General features: G+C 41.0%; 1 long non-coding RNA gene across 1 annotated transcript in view; it reads left to right on the top strand.

The window, feature by feature from the left end:
* The first annotated feature begins 3,414 nt into the window (after positions 1-3,414).
* LOC148056128 (uncharacterized) overlaps positions 3,415-19,553 on the top strand; it is a 28,788-nt gene continuing 12,649 nt past the window's right edge. The window contains exon 1 of the long non-coding RNA XR_015703918.1: positions 3,415-3,491. This is a non-coding gene — a long non-coding RNA (uncharacterized LOC148056128). The remainder of the gene's footprint in view (positions 3,492-19,553) is intronic.

Here is a 19,553-nt window from a genome sequence, read left to right as displayed (position 1 = left end):
CATATTTTATCCTTAGTTTTAAATCTCACTCTGAATGACAACATTAGCTTTCTAAACTACTCAGCAATATCAGTTTTCCCCCAAAGACTTCCCTGAGGCTGATTTGTACAGGCTGCAATAGTCTTTTTTTTTTTTTTTTTCTGACTTACGTTGAACAATATCCTCACTAATGACATTTCCCCAGCAATGATGCACCAGGGAAAAACATGGAACGAGAAGTAGGAATGATGAATACAGCCTAAATGGATGGAGGAGGACATGCTAGGTTTTGCTCCTGTATCACTCCATAAAAACTACATCTCTTGTCTCATTCCATCTACCATAAAGATGGAGCACCGTGCTGCAATGTTCTCAGACAGTTATATCAGGCGCACTATTGCATAATACATTTTTGCATCTGTCCAGATAGCCTGATAAAAAAGCCTCAGCTAAAAGAAAAGGCTGAAATAATTTGAGATAAAAGTGCACTAAATAATTTCCTGCGATGAGAGCAGGTAATACGCAGAGGCAGCGTCATCCCAGTTTGGCAAAACTAGTCATTAAAAAACACCTCCAGCGAGCCATAACCCTAACTGCTTCTCCTCTCCTGCCAGAGCTGCACCTGGCTGTATCCTTGCCTTGGTGGATGATTTCTTTCTCTCCTCTGCCTGTTTGCTCAGGGATAGACCCTGAAGTCCAGCTCTTTTTAAAGGCAACGAGAAGGGCACACTTCTTACCAAAGCTCAGTCTCTATATGCACGTGCTCCTTGACTGCTGTTGGTATTTGTTTCAGAGCCCAGCCTCTGAAAAACAGACTCATGCTCTCCTCTGTCCCCTTCCCAGGGTATATAACCGCCGCTTGCATCTGCCCACAATCTGTAGATAAAGACACAGTTGATGTATCAACAGAATGAACTTTCATTCAAGCTGTGAGCTCTTTGGAGCATGCGTGACCATCTTTGCTGTAATGACTTGTAGTTTTAAACCTTTTTCCTAAGAAGGAAGCTGTGAGAAAACTGTCCCCATCAAGTTCTCTGAAGCTGATACACAAAGTTGTCTCCTTCCTTGCTTGCAGTCAGGCTGCAGAGCTCCTTGGGGTAGAAGGCATTGCAGATGCTGACAGTCAGGGACTGAACAAGAGGTGTAAACAATCTATTTCCTGTTTACTTGTGATACTTGCTTGTTGTAGCTGGAATTTAATGCATTTGAATTCATTGACAGCAGGAATTATGCTGAAATATCACATGCTTGCACTGGAGAATTTCTGGGTTACTTAGCAATGTCACATAAGATAATAGAAAATGTCATTTTTACTCAGCCATCACAAGGTGCCTTATAAAGTGTGTTATTATTGCCTTTTTGTCTTCACTTCTCAAATAACATGTGTCTCTCAAAGCTATGAAATCCTATTTAGGAGCTGTCTAACCCAGAAAAGTAACAGAGGCAAACTTGAGAGGGAAGCAGCCAGGACCCTTCAGGTTCCCCCCTGAGAGCTGGAGGCTGCCCGGGCTGCTCAGGCACGGGCGAAACAACTGGGCAGATTATTTGCTTTGCATCAGAATTAGATCTGAATCGGGGAATTAATTTCCTAGTCCTCAAAGGTTAGAGTACAGTTCACTGCTGGATTTGCCTTCTTTTTGTCAGTGGTCATTTTCAGAGGCACGAGCAAAGATAGACTGGAGGATCTGTCTTTAATAAAAATTGTAGCTTGAACTTTGAGTATCAGTAACTGAACCAGATGAAGAAGTGGCTTTGCACTTGCATTTCACAGGCTTTCTTTTCTAAATGAGGTGTTGAGCCCATGAATTTCACAAGACGATTCAGATAGTGAAACATCGACACACTCCAGGGTGAAAGCCTGGAGGGTTTTAAGATTTTTTGGAAACAATCCTAACATTTCTCTGAAATGACTTTTTCTAGGATTTCCCTGGAATGCAACAGTACAGAGGCTTGATTTTAAAATTTGGAGCATCTAACGACCTCTGCCCCGTTCCTTTAACCTGGTTCTGACAGATTTAAAGAAATTAATTTGCTTTTAATTTGAAAAGGGTGTAAGCATGGGATACTAAGTTTGCAGTCAATGAACCTCTAAGAGAAAACAGAAAAATAACTTTTCACCACAGGCTGCTCTGTAGAGTAATAATTAATAATTAGCTTCTACTTATCACTTCTCATTCGCTTAATCTCAAATTGTGTTATGAAGAGGAATGTGTGATTATCACTCTAAAATGGAGGCTGACTGAGGCACAGAGAGGCGACGTGGTTCCTGCGGATTGTGCAGAAGTCAGCCCAGGAACAAGGCTAAACCACGTCCTTCATTACGACCAGCCTGCAGGCAACAGGTCTACCCTCTCTTTAGAGCAACTCCCCAGGTGAGAAACTGTCCTTTCTGCTGCACCGCAGGGCGGACCAAAAGAAAACCCAACCAACAACCCAACAGAGCTCAACCAATACAGACCGAGCCCCACAGCTTTTTGTTGAAACGGCTGCAAGGTTACATCCCATGCAATCGTGGCCACCAGCTACAGTACATCCTTCCTGCCCACGGAGAAGCTCATTTTTACGACAGAGTCTTGAAGTGATTCCACATGAATCATTTTCTTAAGTCCTAATGATAATCAGGCTCACTTCAGTTTCGTTAACTCTAGCTATCTGTTGATATGGACACTGGCTCTCCCCGCTCCTGCAGTCTGTCTTGTACATTTGCAGTCATCCTTTACAAAGCTTAGAATTGATTATGCCAATATTGTGTTAGCGAACACGGGGCTGACAACCCCGTGACGCTGGCAGGTCAATATTGTTTGATTCTACTTGAGAGTCTATTTCAGGAACTCATTGAGCTGTTTTGGGACTACATCACGTGCACAGCTAAAATTTACAGCAGTGCACAGCAGTCAGAAAGCATTTCTAAATATTTATGCATATACACTGGGACACAAAAACATACACATAATCAAGCCTGCAGGTTCCCACTGCATAACTGATTGTCTTTAAAAGGATTGCTAGAATCAGAGTAGAAATGACTCCTCTTCAAATGATGTCCTCCTTTGGCCAGGTTTGGTTATCTATGTGTTGGGTTGACAGAACATAGATGGTTATGACCTTGATAGAGCTGCTGTCAAGGTTTGACAATGCAAAGCTGGACACTGTATCTGAGAGCACTGAAAGAACCCCCAACACCTTCGTCATGCATGTAGCCCACGTTTCCAACTGCTAAAGGCATTTTTGGAATAGATAATCCATTGGGAACATTTTTACTCTCTTACTCTTCAACAAAGGACTCTCTGAAGTTAACAGGCATCAATTTCAGCCCCACGAGTCAGCTGAAACATCAAAGCTGTATGCCCCCAGTGCATTGCAGTTAGTCTAACAACACCTGGAGAGGTCTTTAAATACAGCTGGGATACTTGCCTTGTCTGTCTCCACTTAGCTAACATTTAAAACACCTGGGTACTAAGTGATAGTAAAGCTTTGTCTGCAAGGAGGATGCCTTCGAGGAGGCCTCTCCTCTGGTAAGTTCAGTGTTTTGAACTGTCTAGAAGTGATTTCTGAGTTAACTCTCACTTAAGAATGGTTTTTTCTGGCTTCAGAAACTTGATTGATTAATGTTCAGTAACAGCAAGCTGAATGAGATGGGCATACATGAGAAATTATCGTTATTGTCAGGTCAGTTACTGTATGTTATGAACCTGAATCCTTCCTCTAAGCTCTTTCTAAATGTTTCAGTTTGCCTACAGGTAAATATGACCATGCATCTCTCTCTCTCTATCTCTCCCATGCATGCTTTATTTCTTGAATAGTGACTAAATGGCAAACGTCAGGAGCTGTACTGAAGAGGTTTGGTTTGATTGAAACCTTAACTCATTTTGTATTATTAGAGCCAAGAGAAAAGAAAGGTGTTTACTCATTTTGTTGTGATGATGTAAAGCCTTGGATTCTGCTCTCTCGGGTGTGAACTGCCATCAGCGATGAGGAAAGCTGCTCTTCCTACCTAAGCAGAAGCATTCACAGCAGTGTATGAACTGACCTGCTGTCGAGATTCTCGTTCACCTAACTCCTCTGTTCTGACACTGAACCCCCAGTTATTTCAGAGTGGGTATTTTTATTTTCTCTATTAGTCCTTCTCATCTCATTAGCTCTGTGCATAGCAACTAGTTTCCCTGCCCATAAGAATGTAAACAGAAGACATAAAGCAAAGTGAGATTCAAAGAACAGGCATGACGTTATATTCTATCGTTTTCTTGCTGCCTGTTTCTTTTCTTGATTCCTATAATAACTTCTCTCTTCAGCTCAGGATTTTAACAAGAAAATTGCTCTCTAATTTACACTAAACAGTTTTACTACAGTTGTCTTAAGACCTTTCAAAGAAGCATAGGTTTGCTGGAGGCAATATTAATGAGGGGCACATGTGAGCAGTTAAAGCCTTGATTTAAAAGCTTCCCAGAATTTGTCTGGAGATAATGTGGAGCTAGCAAGAAATATAGGGAAGAAACTAAAACACAGAATGGCTCATTCAAACAGGCATATCGGAAAGCTGGGGGTTTTTTGTGGTGTTGGTGTTTAATGGAGAAAAGGGAGGTAAGTTAAAATAAACGAAGCCTGCTGAGATTTTTTTTTTTCAGTATTTTTATTTTGGTTACTTACCTACTACCTTTTCATTTGTTATCACTATTTAGTTTTTTGAACCTTGAGAGCAAAGTGCCACAGTTAAGATAATATGGACTTAAAGTGGCCTTTGGGTGGATGTGGGGGGCATGGGCAGGGGGGAGCAACTGTGTACCCTAGCAGCATCCCAAGGGACAAATCAGCAAGAGTACCTGCCTGCGGGAGAGCAGTCAGGGCCCTTCTCCTACCGCTGATCACCATGACGCAAGCATGGTTAGATAATCTGTAAATGCAAAAATCTGCAATCAACAAAATTAACATAAGCTCCATGCCAAGCCATAATTAATGATAATAACAAAAAATAGGTATCAGCTTGGAAAGGCGAGTGCTTAATACTTCCAGAAAAGATTAGTGGAAGAGAAATATTCAGTTTTAGGGACTCCTGGTCACAACTACCAGAATTTGGAAACGTGAGCGTGAAAAGTGTATAAAGCAGTTGCTGTATGTTAGCACACATAGCTCTGGGAAACCTGCTTTGGCGGCTTCTGCATTTCTTTCCACTGGTTGAAAGGCTGCCATTGCTAAACTAGTAGAGTCACTGCAGACTTCTGGTTTAACTGGGACCAGAAAAGCCTAAGTTTCTAATTACTTACTGGGTGTTAAATATATCTGAACTTACTTCTTCCTAGAAGCTTGTGTGGTTCCAGCTCCCCTCTATGCGTTATTCCCCCTTCCACATTCCCAAATGGAGTCTTTGAGGGCTTCTTGTTCGTGTGCTGTGGTGGGCAGGTTGTTTCAAAGCTAGGCTGTACAGGAGCTTCATATTCCGAAATCCTGCTTTCTCATTACAAAATATCTTAATCTTTTTCACAGAGTAGCTGAAAAGAAAGTAAAAATGAGCTGGCAGTGAGAATTGGCATAAAGATATTCTTGGAACTATTATGGCATAAACACGGAGACTGGTTATGTCTAATGGAAGTCAGAAACTACAGCTTGGTGCAGTAGCCAGAATTTTGAGTGGGCAATAATGGTGAGGGGGGGAAAAAAAAAAAAATCTTTTACCCATTTGGGAGTAGCCAATGACCTGGACTGTGAGGACTAAGAGTCCTTGTATTTTAATCCTTGCTATTACGATTGACGATACTATTCTTAGTCATAGAAATGTGTCATCCTATTTTAAGCTTAAGTAAGCTGTGTGCCTCTATAGCAGCTTGCAATTGTGAGTTCCAAAAACCAATTGCTGAAACATGCCTCAATGACTCTACTGTTATTATTTTATAATATTGAAGTAGCAGATGCTGCAAACAGAATAGATACACTGGCTAGACATTTTGGTACTTCCCCTTCATCGTTTAATGAATTTAATAAATATCAAGTGTACGCTAAGGACACAGTCCTCATCTTTCAATTAATGTAAAACAGAAGCAAGATTTTCAAGAAAGGATTTAAAGAAAACCCTAAAGCAGGGAGGACTGGATCTCCAAGACAGGACTCGATGCAACCCCCTTGCAAAAATTCAGTCTTACAAACTGATTTATACACGGGATACTTGCTTTATTCACCCAAGAAACAAAGACCTTACTCTGCACACAACAAGCAAACTTTCCTTCGGTCTGCTGACGTATCTGTGGGAAGGCTAGCAAGTGAACCCGTGCAATTGAGGGAAGATGAGAAAACAGTAATAAACAATTTAAAAAGGAAAAAGATTCATGTTTGGAGAAGTGCTAGCTCCTGAGTTGAATGTGATGTGACACTACCATCTGTTTATCTTTGCACAGCTTAGATGGGAATAGTCGAGGTGTCCTAGCAGTGCAGCAGAGAGAGAAAATGGAGAGGAAGAGGAGCTGCCATCCCTCTGCACCGACTGCCCCAATTCACTGGATTGTTCTAATTTGCAGTTAGCAACTGTGAAAGGTGCCAGAGTAACAGGGCAAGAACAAGAAATCTCCTGTTTAATTACAGGAATTTTACATGCTGGAAGGTGGCATTTCAAGCTGTCCTTCGGATCCAGCCCTTGAGACCACCTAGGGGTAACGCTATATTGAGGGGTCAGACTGTAGCTGGCCGCTTGCAAGCACAAGCGTGAGGTGGGGAAGAGCGATGTAAGGCAGTATTTCTAACAAGTCTCAGAAACCTCATTTGGAAAGTACTCTTAGAAATATCACAAAGCAGCTCCCTGATCTTGCAACCACGGACCCATTAGTCTGCCAACGAGAGGCATTCGAAGAAAATATAAGAGGCTTTACTCCTGATCCCAGGATTCATGCACTCACTCGGAGAAGCAGGGAATACTGCTAGCTTCAGCTCAGATCTATGAACTTTAAATTCTTTGGGCTTTCCACACTGATTTCGTCAGTGAACTCCACATGGTAGCTCCACAGTACATTTACCACAAGCAAGGAAAGGCATCGACTCGTATTTTTCCAATAGTAGCCAATCTTTGTTGTCTCCAGAAGGTGGACTGGGACTGCTATGCAAACTGGGAACTATTCATGACCTGCTAGTTTCATATAGCATAAAAAAAAGAAATTATCTGATAGGCTGAAGCAGGAACAGACTACAGAGATGGAGTGTTCTGGTGTATAACTAGCTCTTGGTCATCCCCCTGTAACAAACATCATGGCATACTCTGGTAGCCAAGGAGCAGGGCAGGTGCTTGTCAATAGTAAGGGACAAACCTATATGCTCCAAGATAAAGTTGTAGGATTGAAAGTTTTGAATACTTTTGGCATGTCTAACTTGATAAAGAGTGGAAGTTCATAGCTTTTGGGGCTGCGCTTGTGTGAGCAGCCGCATCGCTGTGTGTGTGAAAACATGTATTCCACTTTGGAAAGTCCAAGATGGTCCCTGCCGGCTTTCAAGCCCCACCATCCAGCTGGAATTCGCAGCTCCAGGGTTGTTTGATAGACGCTCCAGCAATATTCCCTTTGTCGTGATGCTCCTGCCTCTTTTGAGAACCAGAACAGCACAGGAGGTGAGGGATCTTCCTCCTATGTGCTGAGAAGAGCAGCAAATTCTTTGAGTGAGAACTATTTTCAGCATAAGAAGTGTCTTTTATGTCTCAAAAAGCAATCCCAAGTAGCTGGGCCAAATTTATACAGGCAATGAGGTAGCCAACACTGCTGATAAATGCCTCGTATTGAAATCAGTGGGAGCAATCGGGAAACCTCTGTCTGCATCTTTAGGCACTTGGTGGTTTGAAGTGCATAAATTCATCCCTAATGGGTATAATATAAAGATAGCTTTCTTGAAGACTCTAAGGTTATATACATTTCTCATAGAAAACCAAACTCTTCAGCTTCTAGTGAGAGATCTATAAACACAAGAAATGTCTCATTTTAACAAACCAAGTATCTTTTATAAATAGCAAAATAACTTCAGCTGGGACTGAAATTGAAGGAAATAACCATGCTGTTCCAACAACCTTTGCTATTACTAGCTTATAGCTTCACGACTACTTTTGTACTTTTACCTTCTGCTGCTCTGGGAGCACATAATTGTCATTGCTTTTCAATTGTTTCTGCTTCAGCTGTATGATTTTCCATGAGTTATAGTTCTTTCTCTGTTAGATCGGTGGCTCAGAATATTCCAGATTTCAGTTTAGCATCTGCTTTCTTTGTCTATCTACTTTTCTCCACAAAATCCATTTTAGCTCTTCTGCTAGATGACACTTAAATGTGCTGTGGGAGCCCCAATAGATTACACTTTGCTGTCCAAATGAGCAGAAGTGTGCATTTCCATGATCTTTCTCAAATAACATTGTTTTAAAATGTATTTTCCCTCCATCTGTCAGTCAATTGCCTTTTATGGTGAATTTTTTTACCACCTGATTCCTTTTTGTTTATCCTAATAGGATAAAAGCTTTTAAAAGTAACACCCAATTCAATGATGGATAATGGCTAAACTGGTTATCACAAATTAATTAATAAATATTGCCTGTTTCTTTCTCTTTTCTGGTTTATTTACACAGGAAAGCTATTGCACAGCAAGGTAGAACATGAATTTAAAGTAAAGTAACTATTTCACATTAGCTTCCCACAAGGATACTGTCATCCTGCACGCAGGTTTCATTTAATCCGCTCCCAAATTGGCTAAGAAAACTGGCATAAATGTATTCTTGCTGTGAAATTCTGTCCATGTGCAGAGTTAAGTATGACATAGCTTTCCAAGCTCCTTTCCATGACGGCAAGAACTTAAGTACGTTTTTGGTCCCCACTGCAGCACCTCTGAGTTTATAACGTATTTATTCTCATCACGCTCCTAAGAGGAAGGGGAACCCTTGGTGTCTTTCCCAGGTTTGTGCAAGAAGGCTGGAGTAGAACAGAGAAAAGAATTCCGTTTTCCCGAGGCCAAAAATGTCTTCGTTGCTGCTGGGTCATCCTTTTACTCCATGAAAAGCCTGTAGCTCCTAATCCTGTCTGCTAAATCATAATTCCATTTCTCTTCCAGACAGGTGTGACTCACTGCACACCACCCCTGATGGATCTCGTAAACTGAAGTTGTTTTTTCCCGACAGCGACTGGCTGTGTGGCTTCATGACGTTTGTACTAATTCATGTTCTCATTCGCATTCAATGAAGGTAGAGAAAAGCTCAGTGTTGTATTTTGATTCAGTCTCAGAGGTTTGATGCACTTGGGTACGTAAGTCCCATGGATTTTAAATAACTTTGAGAATCTTATTTAAACAACTGTGATTGCTGTTTTTTGGAAAATATTGAATGGACTGTTTTAAATCAAATTGTGTTCCCTGTCCTTTCTACTCTCAGAGGAGTTTCATTTCCATAGAAAGAGGATTCTTTAAATAAAGGCACAAGTCAGTTTTAGGAATACAGAGAACCTCAGTAGCCAAAACTAATATTAGGATTAAAAATTGCTCTTCCAACTCAATAATGGATTGAGAACTCCACAGCATTTCACTGAATATTAGAAATAGATGGAGTTTTAATTATACGTTGTTCCATCTCTTCATTTGCCTTACTCTCAGCATGCAGAAGGTTCAAGGCTCCTTTCATCTTGCTGTCCAAGATCTGATATCTAGAGCAAATGGGGCCTGTTTTGCTGCATCTCTCAGAGGGCTGACAACCCCGCAAGCAAAGATGAGGGTAGGGGTCGGACATCAGTTCGCCAAACACCGAGCTTCAAAATGCCTATGTGTTTTGTTAACTCTAAAGATTTTTCTTTTAATTCTTTTGCTTTAATGTAATGAAAAGATGAATCTGAAGTAATCTCTTTTCTTTGAAACTGAGGTTGCTTTACCATGTTTCTGTTCAGAATTTCTTCCCTGTCTTGGTTGTGATTTACTATTTCCTGGCTTAGGGTTGATAACGTATAGGGAGCGTGTGGATAGAAGCCTACCCATTGTAGGTCACTTGTCAAGGGAAGGCAAAGGTTGACTACATCAAGAGGGTATTGGTTGGTTGTTTTTTGGGTTTGGTGGGCTTTTGTTTTTAGTTTTCCAAAGTCACTGTGAGCATTTTGGTTAGCAGTATATTCTTGTATGTAGAGACCATCCTGCTTGCAGACAAGACGTTTTAAATCCCTGGAAACTATCAGCCTGATATGTTGCTAATAATAGGAATAACCATTCCTTTCAAATATTGCCATTAATGCGTGATTTTGTTTTGCATGTTGGCATTAGCAATATTAGCAGTTGCCAGATCCCCAAGACTTCATCCGATGCCTGAGCTGCACAAAACGTGTAGGCGGTTACTGCATGGTCAAAACCCCCCGTTGACACACGCAACAGGCATCTGTGGGGGCTTTCCTGCCTACGGGTGGGAATGCAAACTCCTGCCCACGCAGAGGGTGCCGGGGCTGCCGGGAGCACCTCGCTTCCTCCCCTCCGCACGCTTTCTGGGTGTGAAACACTGCTCGGCGGAGGCTTCACTGTGTCCTCGCTCGCCGCTGCGCTTGCTCCTGGTCTCACCCCGTCTCTGTGCTGCTGCGTGTCCGTTACCAGCACACAGATGCGGTTCTAGCGTTTTTTATTTAATAACTGGCTCACAAACAGTCACAACTAACTGCAGCTCTCATCTCCTACTACCAGGTTGGTTGGGGTTTTGTTTGGCTCTTTTAATACCTGAGGTCTCTAACTTCAGGTAAGCAAAAATCCTGGATTATTTTTATTTTAACGCTGAAAGAAAGGGTTCAATCTGTTTGTGATAATAGCGCTGACTGACATTGTTTCAAAGCAGATTTAGAGATAAGTTTGGTCCTGACATTTAGTCAGCAGGTGGGTGTTGTTTATTGCCTAGCAATTAGAACTTAGATTAACATAATATCTCCTCAACTTTCAAAAATTTCTGAGAGCTCTCCATGAACAGATTCCCAAGAGCTCTCCCCTGCTCTCTTCCCTTTGTCTTTTCACTTTCCCACCTCCACACCCATCCACCCACCTGCCTTTAAATGTGCTGTTTCAAATTTAGTGTTTGAGAAACTTTGTTTAAGTCTAAATCACGGAAGATATTTTCTTCTAGGGCAGAAGCAGCCCACAGCCCCTTTATTTTAAACCAAGTTAAAACAGTGCTTTTTAGTCTTCAGAAACTTTCTTCACTTTCTATATTTCTCTGTGAGCCCTCCACTACAGAAGATGAGTGTCGAGGAGGATGGGGTCGGTTCCCCATCATGAAGGGGTCCAGGTGCTACAAGTATTTTCCTTGCCACCTGCATCTTCAGGGGTCCCTTTCTCTTAGTATTTTCTCTGTTGTTGTTATCAGTTTATTATGGAGACACATTCATTAGTTTTATATTATATCTACTTTTTATGAGATTGTCATATTCATTTTGACTTCTGTGCTAATGAGTTGTCTGCAGGAGAATGTGAAAATGAGGTAGCTTGAGCTAAAGATGCAACGAAGGCAAACAAATGCGAAAAATTAACTGACTAGAAAACCTAATCCAAATGTATTGTTTTAAAAATAATTTGTAATTGACTTCAAACTCAAGTCAAAAGACCCTGCTGTCCAAAACCAAACATACGCTACTGCTCTGTCACAGGCTTTGCTCACAAAGTTGGCTTAGCAAAATGGTAAGGATTTCCAGGGATATTGAACAAAAATGAACATCGTTCATGTGCATTTTCACCTGTGTGTATCCATGCATGACCACACATTCTTAGAGCAAATTTTCATCCTTCCTTTCAACCTTTGTTTTCTTAAGCTTAAGCTCCGTCGTTTCAGTATTAAGGAATAGCACTTGCTGACACTATGCTGTTTTTTTCCCCAGCCCCTTAGAGTGCACTTTTTTCATCAAAGATGACACCTTCCTCTCTTGTCTGGGAAGAGATAATTATGGGAGATAAGGACTGATCTTTCTTTTCAAACAACCATAATTAACACTGGAACAAAACAGCTTTGGAGAGCAATCAGTGCCTTGCTCTGATCCTGGGGCAAACCCTGAAAGATCAAACCTCGATTCCTTCCCTCGCGGCCATTGCCACGACACAGTCACATGTGACTGGTTTAATAAATACCGTCATCCTAACCCTCTGTGGCAGTCACTTTGCTGAGGAGCACGAACAAGCTTGTTTACTATCAATGCAAAATCGCTGCTCAAACCCTGATGGTTAGGAAGAGGCTAATTGGATGGGAAAGTGATGAGGGAGAGATCAAATTCTTAAATCAAGCCAAATCCAATGAGACTGTTCTATCATATTAGTACCTTTTTTTCCCCCTCTCTGGCAAGAAAATTAAAGTAACTTATCCTGAAAGAGGGCAGCTAATTTGATGTGAAGGCTGCCAACGTAAGCAGTCGCGGTGCTGCTTTGCATTAGGAGAGTGACAGTAAAGGGAGAGCCGGCGCGGTGGCCGGTCCCTGGCCGAAGCCCTGGGAACGGGGATGGCAGCATCGTGGCTGGGTCCTCTCCTAAATTAGAGGGGAGAGAGCGATAGCTCAAATGGCTGTGTGTGGTGGCGGCTAGGAGTGATGGCTTTTTTTGTGGTGAATGGGAAAACGATCAAAAAGTGTACAGGCTTTTTTTCAGCCTCAGCTGGAAATGAAGAAAGTGGCTTCTCTGCTCATTAAATAAAACGGCTCCCTTGAGATCAGAGCCGTGCCAGCTTACTGTAACCGAAGCTCTCGTACAAAGAGTTGACCGCAGCCTTTATCCCCCAGATAACAGGCTTGACAAGTACCTTTGCCATTTCGGCACGCTGAATTCTCAGGAGAGTTTCACATGAATAAATCATTACCTCTTTAGTGACTCTCCAGAATTAATGATCCCCCACCTTTTTTGAGAAGTACTTCTTTTGCTGTAGGTTGTGACTTGCGGCTCCTTAGAGGATGGTGACAACTGAGGAGTCTTAGAGGCTTTTGCTTTCTCCTTCTCAGATATTCCAGTAACTTTTCCTGTGACTGAACAGCTGAAAAAAAATCTATAATTTTCACAAAGGCTAGCATTTTCAGAATAATAGCATAGAGCCAGGAGAAGAAATCCCAAATGAAAGGAAAACCATCATGTTAGATCAAAGTCAGAATCAAAAAGAAAACAGAATTTCCCAGAGGCTGAAAAGTAGGATTTAATTACTGTGCATATTGGGGCACTTCTTGCTTCTAGTTTTTAATTAGCAACACATTAAGGTCTGAGGAAACACCTTTCTTTAGATATTTTCATCCTAAACTGAAAGTTATGAATGTTTTCCATGTATGTAGTCTTGTACGGTTTCCCATACAATTTTGCTGTCCTGATGGGCGCAAAGAGTTTGGGGCATAGCCCTGTATATCATTGCATGGTTGGAATATCAAATGAATGTGACCCTTTAGTCCCTGATTTTTACTTCCATCAGTGTAATCTGTTGAGTGATTTGAGTGTCAGACTGAACAGCACCACATTTTTCTTATGTTTGTATCTCATCTCCAATGATGTTTTTATAACTTGGATTGGAAAAGCAGAGGACTGGCTCCAGGGAAAAACTTTAAGTTCAAATATGAACTTTCCCAAAATTCAGGGTATTTGGATCTTTGGTACTGTGAGAGCTATTTCTGTCACAAAGCGTGACTGTGTCTTCTAAAATGACTTGATAGGTCATTAACATATCTTTAGTCTTGCTTTGCTAGTACAATTCTTAAAACTTCAGTGCAAGTTTCCATGAGTAGCCACCTCTCTGCTCTTTGGGGGGTAACCAAGTAGCCATTCTAGTAAAGAGAAAAAGTGGAAAATATGACCTGAGACCTCACCACACTGAAAACAAAATGAGAAATAGAAAGAATCCCCAAGTCCCTAGTGTTTAAGGCATTCACTTCAGAGGGGAGGAGGAAAAGGAGGATGTTCGGTCAGCATTTTAGCATTCCCAGTGCTGAAAAGAGAATGAAATTCCAGTTGGCCTGAGATTCAATGGGGCCGGAGGAGCTCCTAACTCTGCTAACCGGGATAATTCTCAGATGTAAAAAAAGTAAAGGTACAGTGCAGCAAAACCTTTAATGTTTTAGTTTCACAGCTGTGAATGCCTGCCACCTTTAGAAACACTGCCAGAGTAGCGGGATGAACCTTCATCTGAATATATTCTTCCCCCCGAGTTTTAAGTTGTTGTTGCCAGGCAGTCTGTACAGCATGAGATCAAAATCTGTGTTTTGCAGCCTGCCCTTACCAAGGAGGAAGATGGAGAAGAGGGGGAATTAAGAACTTTATTAAACCTTGGTATATAAAGGTTGTTTTTAAGTAACAGTTTAAAAAGTATCCAGCAAAGAGACAAGACAGTAGAAGCAAAATATTCAGAATAACCACTTTTATGACTGATACAGAACAGTTTAGTGTCAAATGTATTCTCTCACGGCTAAATATGCTCGTTTTGCAAAATCTGGACCTAGGTCAGAGGTTCAGTTATATAATCTTTATCCTTGAGTTGTGAAATCTAGCCTTACATGTAACCATGAAGTTTTAAAATTATTATTTTTTTAACATTGGACTTGGTTAAGATGTTATACTGATCTATGTCAGGAACCAAATTAACATATCTTAAAATGAATTTGCATAACCTGAAAAAAAAGGTTTGCACAGCCTAATGTAAATTTACATTCCTAATAAAGTATTAACATATCCAAAAATGGATTTTAAATAGTACCACTATATTTTAAATCCTTCCTGTAGATTCCTAACAAACAGCTTTGATTTGCATGTCCTGACTTTGCTGTGTAACATAGAACTAATAATTGACTGGTTTATAAATCAGCCTTTTAATCCTCTGCTGCTGCCACCTTTGTTCAGGCAGATGAGAATTAACAGTGCAAAAAGGCAACCATAAACTTTGCCGTTTGCACATAGCAGGACTGAAGCTAAACCCAGAGTTTGCAATGGGAGGATGTTCCAGGAACTGCTTTGCTAGACTCGGCTGCAAGCTTGGGTGCAAAGCTTGGACCAATCTTTCTGCATTTGAGGGCTGACCCTCAAACCCAGAGCATCTCTCTCGCTCACTAGACAAAATCAGAGTGGGGACTTTGGGCTACGCTTAAGTGACTATTCTAGATTTCATTCCCTGTGAATAGAAGATGTACGTTATTCTCCAGGATAAGTTGTTTTTTTGTTGTTTGGTTTTTTTTTTCCTGAAGCCTGGAGAAATTTCTAGAGAGAGTTTGGCAGCAGCATGGTAGGACTGCGAACTCAGTAAAGGGTGTGAAGTATTTACCAGTGGGGGAGATCCTGACATCCGAAAGCCAGCAGCTCATCCCAGCTGATATTTGAATATCGGTACATGAGTCTGTAGCCACTGATGCATAAAGGCTCTGATTCAAGAAGGTACTTGAGCTTTAGGAGTCCTACTGAAATCAACAGAATGATGCATGTGTCTAAAGTTACACACATAAAATCTTCCTGTAATGGAGCCAAGCGTAATTCCCATTGAAATCTGCCATCGAGTTTACTCTTTTGCTGCAACTGAAACACTGGCTTTTTAATATAAAAACAGAAGAAAGACCGAGCAGTAACTTGTTGCCTTCTGCTGTTACAGTTTTCTGGATGAGGTGGTACAAGCTGGCAGAGAAATAAGAAGGTGAGGCAAGGGGAGACACAACTCTCATTCACACTGTGGTCTTCCTCAAATCCTTTCCAGGTGTTTTAATGGCCTCTTTTGGTTCAGCTCTGTGTTGGAAGCTGAAATACTGCCAAGAGACCCAGGGCACTAAGCCAAACCCTGTGGCCAGGTAGATAAAGCTGTTTCTGGGGCTGAAGGTGTGTTGGGAGGTTCTTAAAATAAAGCGATGACTCTAGGAGTAGAAAAGCAGAAACCAGTATACGGTTTAATTTGTTTTCCAAATTCCATCCATCATCTTCACAAGATTGTGCTAAAGTGAGTGAATAGCTTTAACCTCAACCCTGCGATGAGATGTTGGGCAGCTCAGAGCAGTTTGGAATATCTGGAGGGCCAAGTGGGCTCCTAGTGTCTGCCTTTACAGCCATCTAACGGTGCCAGCCTTATTTTAGCTATCACAAAAGGATTCTTTTTAGCACAGTGCATGCATGGATTACACGCCTAAGAAAATAAAAATTCCAAGCCAGGTGTTCAGTGGCTGCAAGCCAGTGTAGCACTGAAACCCAGGGACCGATACCAAATGCATCAAGTGAGAGCCTGGTTCATTGCCTTATATGCTGCCTTGTGATTCTCCTCAGCAAAGTGGCCCCGTGGTGGGACCTTCCTCAGCCTGCTTAACCTTTCTGTCGTCTTTATCTCTTGTGCTTTGCCCATGAATCCAGCCAGTCGAACTACCAGATAAGGCTCTGAGTACTGTACTGCTCCTTTTGCTGCTGATAGTCAAAGCAGAAATACACAGCTTGATTTTTTTATTATTATTATTTTTTGTGTGTGTGTGTGTCCCCCTAAATGAATTGGTTCTGCAAGCAGTTAAGCAAAATTCCCTTCTGACTGGTAAACTGTGTGGAAATACTGTATGTAAATATTGTGTGGACACCACTGAAACAGAGTAAATATAGAATCTACATGATGTTATTTATAGCAATTACGGCTTTGGAGCATAATATCAGGTCTTTCTAAAGACCTTTGTTTGTCTTCATTACGTAATGCTGCTGCCCTCTCCATATGGCAGGTTTTGCCTGTGGTTAAGAGCCAATAAAGCATCCTTTGGAGATGAATCCACAGGAAAAAGGACAGTAGGTACTGAGATTATGAATATTCAGTAGGTGATTACCTGTTGTTATTCCTGACATGCCCTCCCTTTTAAAACTCCTGGAATAACACCCAAGGGCCTCATTTGAAAGGGAATTAGCCTCCAGCTCTGAAAACTAGGGCCAGCCACTCTGAAGTGCTGACCAGGCAGATGGGTTGCACTGGTACCTCATCCCTGGAGGCCAGGCAGGATTTCTTGTGTTTAAAAGAAAGCACATCTAGTTGAAGATGTCCCTGCTGATTGCAGGGGAGGTTGGACTAGATGAACTTTAAAAGGTCCCTTCCAACCCAAACTATTCCATGATTCTATGAAAACCCGCAGTGTTCTCCCATAGATGGTGTCATTAATGGTGCCTTACACTTCAGATGTTCTCTTCCATTCACATTGTCACAAACACAGAAAAAAGGCAAATTGAAGGGACGTTCTGTTTCTAACTCCCCATGGGGTAATGCACGTTTGACCTAGCTGTGAATATATTTCGTGTATATTGCCTATTCCAGAATACAGCCAGCCCTGTAATAACTATATTAACTACTGAAATATGCGCTGCTAGTAAAAATCATACCTTAAGGTATGAACAATATATCAGCTTCTCCAAAGCCTTAGGTGAAATAGGTACAGGAGATTAAAATATCTTTCACTTAAATATATAGTCATAACACAAACTGTATTGAATCATTAGTCAAAGTTGTTATATCAGATTTTTATTGGACTGGATCATTTTATATGTGTTATACTTAAATATGTATCCCTCAGGAATGCCAATTTTATTTCTGCAATTGGGAGAGCCAAATAAATCAATCTAAATTTCCTCTGTTTAGTTTACTGTGGGAATCGAGCTGAACTCTCTGTTCCATAAACAGAAGAAGGGAAGTGAACTGATGAATGAAAATGATTAAAATGTGTTTATCTAAGCATTTGTCAAAGTCAAATACAGATCATAAGATAAAGATGATGGAGAAAAGATGTTCATGAAACTATATAAAATACTTATGCCCACTATACCTAGTAGAAGAAAAAATCTCCAACTTTTTTCCTCACTTGTAAGTAGATGCAGTAATTCTTCTAATTGTGTCTAGATCTTATTTCTTATAACATCTCTCTTGTTATTTCTTCATAGTAATATCTGCACATTCTTGACTTATTTACTGATTTTTTTACCTCCATTTTTAAAACACTTTGTCGAACCACTATGCTGTAGGTCCCAAACTGGACCACGCTCCACATAGCTCGTGATCTGTTACATGAGTGGCAGAATTAGGGGTGAAACCACAGCCCTCTAGCTTGGCTAGACAGGCTGTCTCCTTGAGTAAAGGCTGTGATGAGCTGCCAGAGAAAAGTCTGAGCTTTAACTTCATGTACCCTGCTCCAGAAGGCACCGATTGAGGAAAATCGATGATTATCAAGATTCAGCTCATCTTCCAATTACTCCTCTTAATTTTCCCGAGCACCGGGCTCTTTGGTCTTGGCTATGGTATGATTCTCGTGTGTGTCATTAACATGGCAAAAGCCAAGTCCTAATCAGAACTGTCTTGGTGATGACTGTCAAGAAAGTCTCTCCACCACCCTTGCCTGTCCCGTAGGCTGTGTTATGCACCAAGCCTGTCGTTTGGGCTAGGTATGATAAAAGTTGCCAGCAGGGGTGTGTGTATATATATGTATTTTCAGAACACAGCACAGAGATTATTTGAGAAACTCTACTGACTTTAAATTCAGAACTGTCACTTTATTTCTCTAGCAGACAATATAATTATTCTAGAAGAATTAGGAAGCATAGAAATCCTTTACACAATGCTATGTTAAAAAATAATAAGAATGTGCAGAATGTATAAAACATGAGAAAGGTTTATACACAGAAATTGCAACTGAATACATTAAAATCAAAGACAGGCAGAGAATGAATTAATTTGTTTCAAACGATGGTATATAGTTTAGTCAAGTTCTATAATTTAATTTTAGTGAGCACAGTACTTTAATTATCTGTATACTAGCAGATTTATAAATAAAACATGGATTTTTTTCTTGTATACAGTGTTCATATACAAAAAATTCCTCAAACCCAACATTTTGGTAACTACAATGTAAATAAGCCAGCAATAAAACAGTGGTAGCAGGCAATAATGACTTTATGTGAACAAAAATATTCTCATGAAGTTTTAAAGCATCTGATGATAATAAATTCTTACAGTTCCTCTGTGCAGATGACTCTTATGCATGAAAATTGGAGGTACGTGGAGAGGTGTCTTCTTGCGAGGCAGGGATTGTATTTGAATTTTTTGGTAGAATTGGTTGTGGTGTTTACTGGGGCAAAGCGGAATACATAAATATTCTGCACTTTGCGGCTGAGCCGCAAAGCTTATAGCTTAGACAACACCTATTAAAGAACCAAAAAAAGATTAATTAAGCTATGGATACCCATCTGGGCAGGTATGAGCCAGGGGAGAGAGGTCAGCCTAACATTAAAGTGTCTGTTCGTCTCCTCTGGTGGCATCACAGTAAGAACTAGAACCCACTTTGATTTCTAGGTGCAGTCCTGTAGAAGCACCATGCTGGGAGCATCAAGAAGTCAGTTTAGGGAAAAGCAAGCTGTTCTTGGCTTTCTGGAGTTCAACAGGCAGTTTTTAAAGCAGTTGGAAGTCCAGGAGGGGTCTGAAGACCCAAAGGCTGTCAGAAAGCATGACCAGAGAAGTATAGGTGGCTGATTCACTGGAAATAGCATTTTGTAGCATGCCAAAAAATTTTCAGGACGTTTTTTTTTGCATTCTTAAGAACAGTCAGGAATAAGCAACATGGTAAGGACAAGTCAAGTATATGGGGAAAAACAAGCCCAGAAATAGAAAGGAATATTGACTTAAA

This window comes from Nipponia nippon, unplaced genomic scaffold (genome assembly GCF_047370975.1).
Source record: "Nipponia nippon isolate SJK-2023a ecotype South Korea unplaced genomic scaffold, ASM4737097v1 scaffold_17, whole genome shotgun sequence".
Taxonomy (NCBI): domain Eukaryota; kingdom Metazoa; phylum Chordata; class Aves; order Pelecaniformes; family Threskiornithidae; genus Nipponia; species Nipponia nippon.
The sequence above is the reverse complement of the archived record's forward strand: the minus strand, read 5'-3'. Positions and strand labels throughout refer to the sequence as shown.